The following is an 8160-nucleotide window of genomic DNA, read 5'->3' on the forward strand; positions in this document are numbered from 1 at the left end:
ATCATATTAAAATTGCTATACATCAATTTGAATCCGATAAACGAGAATAAAACACAAATTATTCTATCATTTGAATAAGGACTACTATTGTCAAAATTTTAATTAAAGGCTAACCAATCTAACCCTAAACTAAAATCTAGTTCATTTGAGTTAACAATAATTAGCTAATTAACCGAAACCTTAATTGAACTAAAATAATCTAATATGAATTATAAATTAACTAACTAAATTATTTATCAATTATTAAAGAGAATGGATTAAATTGAAGCTTAGATAAAACAAAACGAATGGGCTTTAAGTTAAATAGGGATGGTCTGCCCTGAGTTGGATTCGGGCCCAAAACCCTTGACCCGGTTCGAATTCCCCATTTTAGAATTAGGGATCCGTAATGTCTGTCTCTCTCACTCTCGGCATTCACTCGATCTCCTCTGTCTTCCAGCCTTCACCATCTCTCTCACCGCTAGTTGGTTCTAGTCGCAGCGGCGGGGGTCTTTTCATGGAGTCTGCCGGTGATGACTTCGTCTGAGGAACGACGATGAGGAGGCGCTGTACTGGTCGGTCTTTATTTCCGACGGTGAGGGATGTTCCTCTGGACTAAACGGAGAGAATGAGCGGCGTCCGCCGCATCAGACCAGCGTCGGATTGATTCCGGCAAGAGCTCTTATTCCGTTTATTTATGGGTGAGTTTCTGCGTTCCTTTTCTCTACTATAACTTCACTTAGTTCGTTTGATTTCGTGCGAGGTCTAAATTAAGGTCTTTTTTGGTTCAGAGACTTGAATATAGATTACAGGCACATCCCAAACAGAGGAAGGCGTCCGCAGCAACAGAACGTTTGGTTTCGTTTTCTATGGTTCTAGCTAGGGGGTCTCATCTCCCTTATCGGTAAGTTTCTGTAACCTCACCTCACTGTATTCGTTTGATTTTTGCTGGAAGTTTCGATTAATGCTTACAATGTGATTGATTTCCTTTGTTTGAAGCTTAAATGAGATTGATTCTTGTATGTTTAAAGCTTAGACGAAATTGATTTCCTCTATTCAGGAATTGATTTACAGGCTTAGGCACATCATACGTTGTTCTTCTCTAATTTTTATTCGAAGCAAACCTGAACTACTGATTGTGATTTCGTGGATGTTTATGCTTGTTTTTTTGGGAATTGTATGTATATGGCTGTGGTTCTTGGGTTGTTCATTTTTTTTCGGGTCATTCATGATAATAGGTTGGGTATTTCGATTATCTTTTTGTTGGAATGCATTCAACAGAAAAGGGTATTTTGAAGGATTCCTATCAATTTCTGGGTCTTAGCTTTCTAAAAAGGGTAAATACAGTGGTTTTTTTCTTTTACAATTTGATGTTATTTTGGTATCCTTGCTGGTTGGAACTTTAAATGGGGAAGTACTTAATTAGTAGATCACATTTTACACCAATATGGAAAGATAAGAAAAGGCTACATTCTTTCTAATCCTATGAGGGCTTAAGACCTTACTAGAACTCAGAACAAATAAATGAATAGGGGCTGTTAAAGCTTTAAATTAAACAATGTGCAGATAATAAAGCTTTTAGATAAGGAATATGATAAGGAATATGTAGCTTTAACTCAAAAATGCATACTTAAACTTGCAATAGCAAAACTAAATTAGATTACCAACCTTACAAAGTAATATTGACTTTGAGTCTTGGGAATCCTTAGCAAGAATTGCTCCCCAATTACAAACAGAAACTCATAGCCAAGAACCCTTAGTATAGAAGGTTCCATTCTTGAAGGAAAGTACAGATGAGATCACTATCCTAAAGCTAGAACTCTCTCTATTACAAGTTTAATTGATTTTTTCTCTTTTCTTTTTTTTTTTTGCTTTTTTTGCTCTCTTGTTGCTGATTATTGGCTCCCTTTTCTTTTTTGCTCTCTAATGTTCTGTTTTTTGCTCTAATGTTGCTGCCCTCTCTTTTCTGGCTTTTTTCTTTTCAGGATTTTTTCTTTTTCTGCTCTAATGTTGGTTCCTCCCCCCTTTTTCAGGTGCTCCAACCCTCTATTTATTGATGCTTAAAGACAACAGCTGGGCTTGTCTTTTGCTGGAGCCTCTGCTGCATTTTGTCCATTGTGATAGTGGCTGCAGTGGTTGGTTTCAAGGGCTGCCCAACTTTGGCTCCTTCTTCTTCTCAACTTTGGCTCCTTCTTCTTCTCTTGGATTCAAGTCAAGTAGTCACATGAGTCTCTTGCTAATTTCAGACTTCAGCATGCAGTGGCTGTGTCCCAAGATGGAGTGGCTGTGTGGAGAACTTTGTCTCTTCCTACCTTGGAATTCTTGAATTTGAAGGTTGTTTTGGCTGCATTTCGGATGGCTTGTAAATGTAAATAAAATGTTTGAATATTAGTTTTTGTAAATGTAAATAAATGTTTGAATATTAGTTTTTTGTAAATGTAAAATCTTATTTGTTAATAAAAGCATGTTTTTTGTTCCATCATTTTTAATAGTCCAATTTTATTTACTTGTCACAAGTTAATTTACACTTATATTCTAAACATAACTTACAAACCAAAATCATCTTTAAAGCAATTATTTATGCTTTAAGAATTGATTATGTAAGAAACTTTACATTTAGACTATAAGGACTTCTAAATATAACCCTAGAACAAATGAATTAAAATTAGAATACCGAGTTTAACTAGGAATTGAATTTAGTCAACGAATTATATTTGAGGCTTGACAAATTTAAAAAAAAAAATATACTTAAAATATAGTACATTATATCTCAAATATAATTTAATATATTAGGAAATCTATTTTTTATTTCAATAGATTATACTCCAGATATAATTTAATAATGATATTGGAATATAACGATTCGATATAAAAACGCAATTTCTCTAATAAATCATACGTGAGATATAAAGTTCAATACTCTAATGTATTTTTGGATTTATCAGAATCTCGAATAAAATTCGTTCAAGTTTTATTTATTTATTTAAAAAAAAAAGCCGGACAAAAATGGGTATGTACAGAAGAATTTTGAGGTGAAGGAGAAGTCTGAGGACAAGAAGCAAAAGTCTCTTGTCATGAAAGCTGACTCCACTGATGGGAGCTCAACAGACGATGAAGAGATGGCCATGTTTACTAGAAAAATGAAAAGGCTCTTCAGAAAGAATGATAAATATTCCAAGAAGCCTTACAAGAAGTTTGACAAGTACAAAGCTGAGTCTAGCGACAGCAAGTACAAGAAGGACAGCTCAAAGCCCATCACATGCTTTGAATGTCATCAAACTGGCCATATCAAATCAAGCTGTCCTACCTCGAGGAAGGAAAAAAAGAACAACAAGAAGGCAATGGTGGCAACCTGGAGTGATAGTGATGAGTCATCATCATCAGGAGCTGATGCCACTGAGTCAGCAAAGATCTACTTCATGGCAGATGAGCTTGCTGAGCCTTGTGTTTCTGAGCATGTTGACCCCTCCATTGCATCTGACGATGAGACACACTCAACTGAGGTAATATCACTACCCCTACTCAGAAATGAAATGATAAATGCCCTGAGTGACCTCTACACACTTATCAAAAAGTGTAACAAGAAGGTTAAAGCACTCAGCAGGCGATGTGACGAGATTGAAGAGGTCAAACTGAGTGACCTTCGATATCTTCTCCAAGATAACTCAACTTTGCATAGCAACGTAGAAACTATGCACACGTTTGTCTCAGAGGTCCAATCAGATTCTAAGAAACTGAGAAAGGACATCACATCTATTCAGAATCAACTCAAGATTCCGAATAAAAGAAATATTCCTCTGAACACTCAGTACCGAAGTACTGGTCAGCGGAGATGGAATCCTTAATGGAATGTCCAGTGTGACTTCTATGGGAAGAAGGGACACACCACAAAGGTGTGCTGGCATGCTCAGCACTGGGGTGCTGACCAGTCAGTGAGATATCCCAAACGAAAGGTCAGCTGTGACTTCTGTGGGAAAAATGGACACACTGTCCAAGTGTGTCGTCATAAGATTAAATATGATGCTTTACCTGTTGAGCCTAACAAACAAGGACCCAAAAAGACTTGGGTACCTAAAGATAACTAGCTGTATTGCAGGTAAGCCTGAGGTGTGCTGAAAAATAAAAAATGTGGTACATTGACAGCGCATGCTCGAGGCATATGCCTGGTGATGAAACTCAGTTCATCACACTTGTGCGTAAACGAGGTGAAAGCGTAAGTTTCGGAGACAACAAAAAGGGTAAGATAGAAGGGTCAGGAACCGTTGGTGGTAATCCTACTATTGAGTCAGTCTCCCTAGTCATTGGACTTAAATATAACTTACTCAGCGTAGCTCAGCTATGTGATAACGGGAGAAAAGTTATATTTGATAACACTGGATGTAAAATACTCGAGAGAAAAACAAATGAATTGATTTTAACTGCCCCTCGTATTGATAATGTCGTTATGCTGAATTTGGAAAAGAAATTTTCGAAAAATGTATGCTTAGTGTCAAAGGAAGAAAATTCCTGGCTATGGCACATGAGACTTGGTCATGTAAGCATGGACCTCCTGACCAAATTAGCAAGAAAGCAATTAGTTGAGGGACTGCCAGAACTTAAGTTCGAAAAGGATCAATTGTGCTATGCTTGTCAGGCTGGAAAACAAACTAAAACATCTTTTCATAGTAAAAACATTGTCTCAACCAAGCGTCCACTCGAGTTGCTACACTTGGATCTCTTCGGACCAGTCCAGCCGCTGAGCTTGGGTGGTAGGAGATTTTCCTTGGTCATTGTAGATGACTTTTCTCGGTACACTTGGATCATCTTGCTGAGTAGGAAGGATGAAACCTTTGAGACGTTTTCAACATTAGTAAGAAAACTTGAAAATGATAAAGACCTAAAGTTGGCTCACATCCGAAGTGATAATGGTGGAGAATTCAAAAACCAACAGTTTGTTGAATTCTGTGAAGCCAGCGGCATTGACCATAACTTTTCTGCTCCTAGAACGCCTCAACAGAATGGGGTGGTTGAAAGGAAAAACAGAACCTTGGTTGAAATAGCCAGGACAATGCTGAGTGAGCATAGGCTTCCAAAGTACTTTTGGGGAGAAGCTGTCAACACAGCGTGTTACATACTTAATAGGGCTCTAGTCAGACCCATATTAAAGAAAACTCCCTACGAACTTTGGAAAGGACGAAAACCCAACATTGGATACTTTCGTGCCTTCGGCTACAAATGTTTTATTCTAAATACTAAAGACAGCCTTACTAAGTTTGATTCAAAAGCTGATGAAGCTATCTTTTTAGGCTACTCAACAAACAGCAAAGCATATAGAGTTTTCAATAAACGAACTCAGGTCTTAGAAGAGTCAGTACACGTTGAGTTCGATGAAACTAACCCTGTAGGAAAAGACAAGCAGCTGACCGAGGATGATCCATACTCAGCACCTGCTGACCAAGAAACAGCCGCTGAGTCACTACCTCAAGGGCTGACCAAAGGTAAAAGCGAAACTCAAATTGTTTTCACTGACCAATCTATACCTGCAGAGATTGTTGAAACACAACCAGCTCAAGACATCACTCTACCAAAAGAGATCAGAATACCAAGAGGACACTCAGAGAGTGCCATTCTTGATGCTGCTGAAAACACCCTGATGACAAGAAATCAACCCAGGAGATACCTCAGCAACGTAGCATTCGTCTCAGTTCAGGAACCAAAGAACTTCTCTGAAGCTGAGCATGATGAGTTCTGGATGAGTGCAATGCAAGAAGAACTTGATCAATTCAGAAGAAATGAAGTGTGGGACTTAGTGCCAAATCCAAGAAGCCAGAAGACCATAGGAACAAGATGGGTCTTCCGCAACAAACTAGATGAACAAGGGAACGTGGTCAGAAACAAAGCAAGACTTGTAGCTCAGGGCTATAATCAGCAAGAAGGTATTGACTACGGTGAGACCTTCGCCCCAGTGGCAAGGCTAGAGGCTATAAGAATTTTATGTGCATATGCAAGTTATATGAACTTTAAATTATTTCAAATGGATGTTAAGAGTGCATTCCTTAATGGAGTTATAAACGAGGAAGTCTATGTTAATCAGCCTCCAGGGTTTGAGGATCCCAAGTTCCCAAACCACGTTTATAAACTCAAAAAGGCTCTGTATGGTCTCAAGCAAGCACCACATGCTTGGTATGAGAGGCTGACCAGTTTCCTGCTGACTAGAAATTATGTCAGAGGTAAAGCTGATACAACCTTATTCATTAAGAGGAAGGGTAAGGATACCCTACTGGCTCAGATATATGTTGATGACATTATTTTTGGTGCCACTAACGAGTCCATGTGCAAGGAATTTAGTAAGCAGATGCAGACTGAGTGTGAAATGTCAATGATGGGAGAACTCAACTTTTTCCTTGGACTTCAAATCAAACAAGGGAAAAATGGCATCTTCATCAGTCAAACTAAGTATGCTAAGGTGATATTGAAGAAGTATGAACTTGAAAACTGCAAGTCAATATCTACCCCTATGGGCACTGACATTGTCCTCTGCGCTGACGAAAATGGTAAGTCAGTAGACAGCAAACTGTACCGAGGTATGATTGGCTCTCTACTCTACTTAACTGCTAGTAGGCCGGACATTCAGTTCTCAGTGTGTTATTATGCTAGATATCAATCTAACCCTAAGGAATCTCATTACATAGCTGTAAAAAGAATCCTTAGATATTTGCAAGGCTCAGTGAATGTAGGTTTATAGTATCCCAATACTTATGATTTCACACTCATTGGATACACTGACGCTGACTACGGACGAGACAAGCTTGAACGAAAGAGCACCTCAGGAGGATGTCACTTCCTTGGAAGCTGTCTTGTGTCTTGGTTCAGTAAGAAGCAGTCGTCAGTAGCCCTATCAACCACTGAAACTGAGTACATTGCTGCTGGAAGCTGTGTTGCTCAAGTCCTTTGGATTAAGCAACAGCTAGAAGATTATGGCATTCAGACTAAGACAATTGAAGTCAAATGTGACAACAAGAGTGCCATTGACCTATCAAAGAACCCAATCCAGCACAGCAGGATGAAGCACGTCAGCATAAGACATCATTTCATCAGAGACCATGTACTCAAGGGAGAGATCAAGCTGACCTATGTCCCAATGGATGAACAGCTTGCTGATATGTTCACAAAGCCACTGGCTCGTGAGCAATTCAACATACTTAGAGAAGCCATTGGTATGTTTAATCCTCTTCAATAAACTCCAAGTATAATATGTGATATATGCATGCTGAGTGGATTACCATGCTGAGTGATTTGTGCTAAATCAATAACGATCACATGCTGAGTAGATATACACGCTGAGTGGTTATCTTAAGCTGAGTTACTAAGCACACGAATAATTCCTTTACGTAGAACTGACTACTCAGAACATTAAACGTTTAGAATTCTTAACACTGAGTAAAAGATCCGTTGCACAAATTAATGCTAAACACGCGAATTAAATAGCCACCTAGGATGACGTAAGCGCAATAATTAGAAAATACATACGCCGATTGTGTCATAAATGCCAGAATCATTGTCGATTGAGTATCTTGAGGTCAAACCGCCACCTCAACACTTCAGATCAACTCGACACCTCTATAAATAGTGGACGAATTCCCAGTTGTATCTCTTTACGCTTAGAAATTTCTGGTATTCAAATCCTATCTTTTCTAAAATTCCCAAACCTCTCAAATTTCTCTGAAAATCATGTCGGATTCTCAGAATCTCTCCGGAGGCTGTTACAACGACAACCACTCTGATGAAAATCCATCGTACCAAACTGAGCAACAACACGAGGATACCTCAACTGAATCTCAGCAAGAAGGTCAGCATGACCACTCTAAGGTCACAACACCTAGCAAGAAACCCCACGCTGACCAAGCCACCTCCTCAAAAGGGAAACAGAAGCAGGATAAGGGAAAGAAACCGATGGAACATACCTACTCCCCAGTTTACGAGAGTGTAAGGGGGTATAAGGTTGACCACTCCCGCTGGTTCTCGAAGGGATTTGTGGAAGCTAAGCAACCCTTCTGTGAGTGGATCTCAAAGAACGGCTGGACCGAGCTGTTCTCGACTCGAGAAGCAACCTATCCTGAGTTAGTGAAGGAGTTCTATGCTAACCTAAGAGCTGCTGATGATGATCGGGACTACATGGTCACCACGGTTCAAGGGAAAGAT

This window comes from Euphorbia lathyris, chromosome 2, assembly GCF_963576675.1.
Source record: "Euphorbia lathyris chromosome 2, ddEupLath1.1, whole genome shotgun sequence".
NCBI lineage: Eukaryota > Viridiplantae > Streptophyta > Magnoliopsida > Malpighiales > Euphorbiaceae > Euphorbia > Euphorbia lathyris.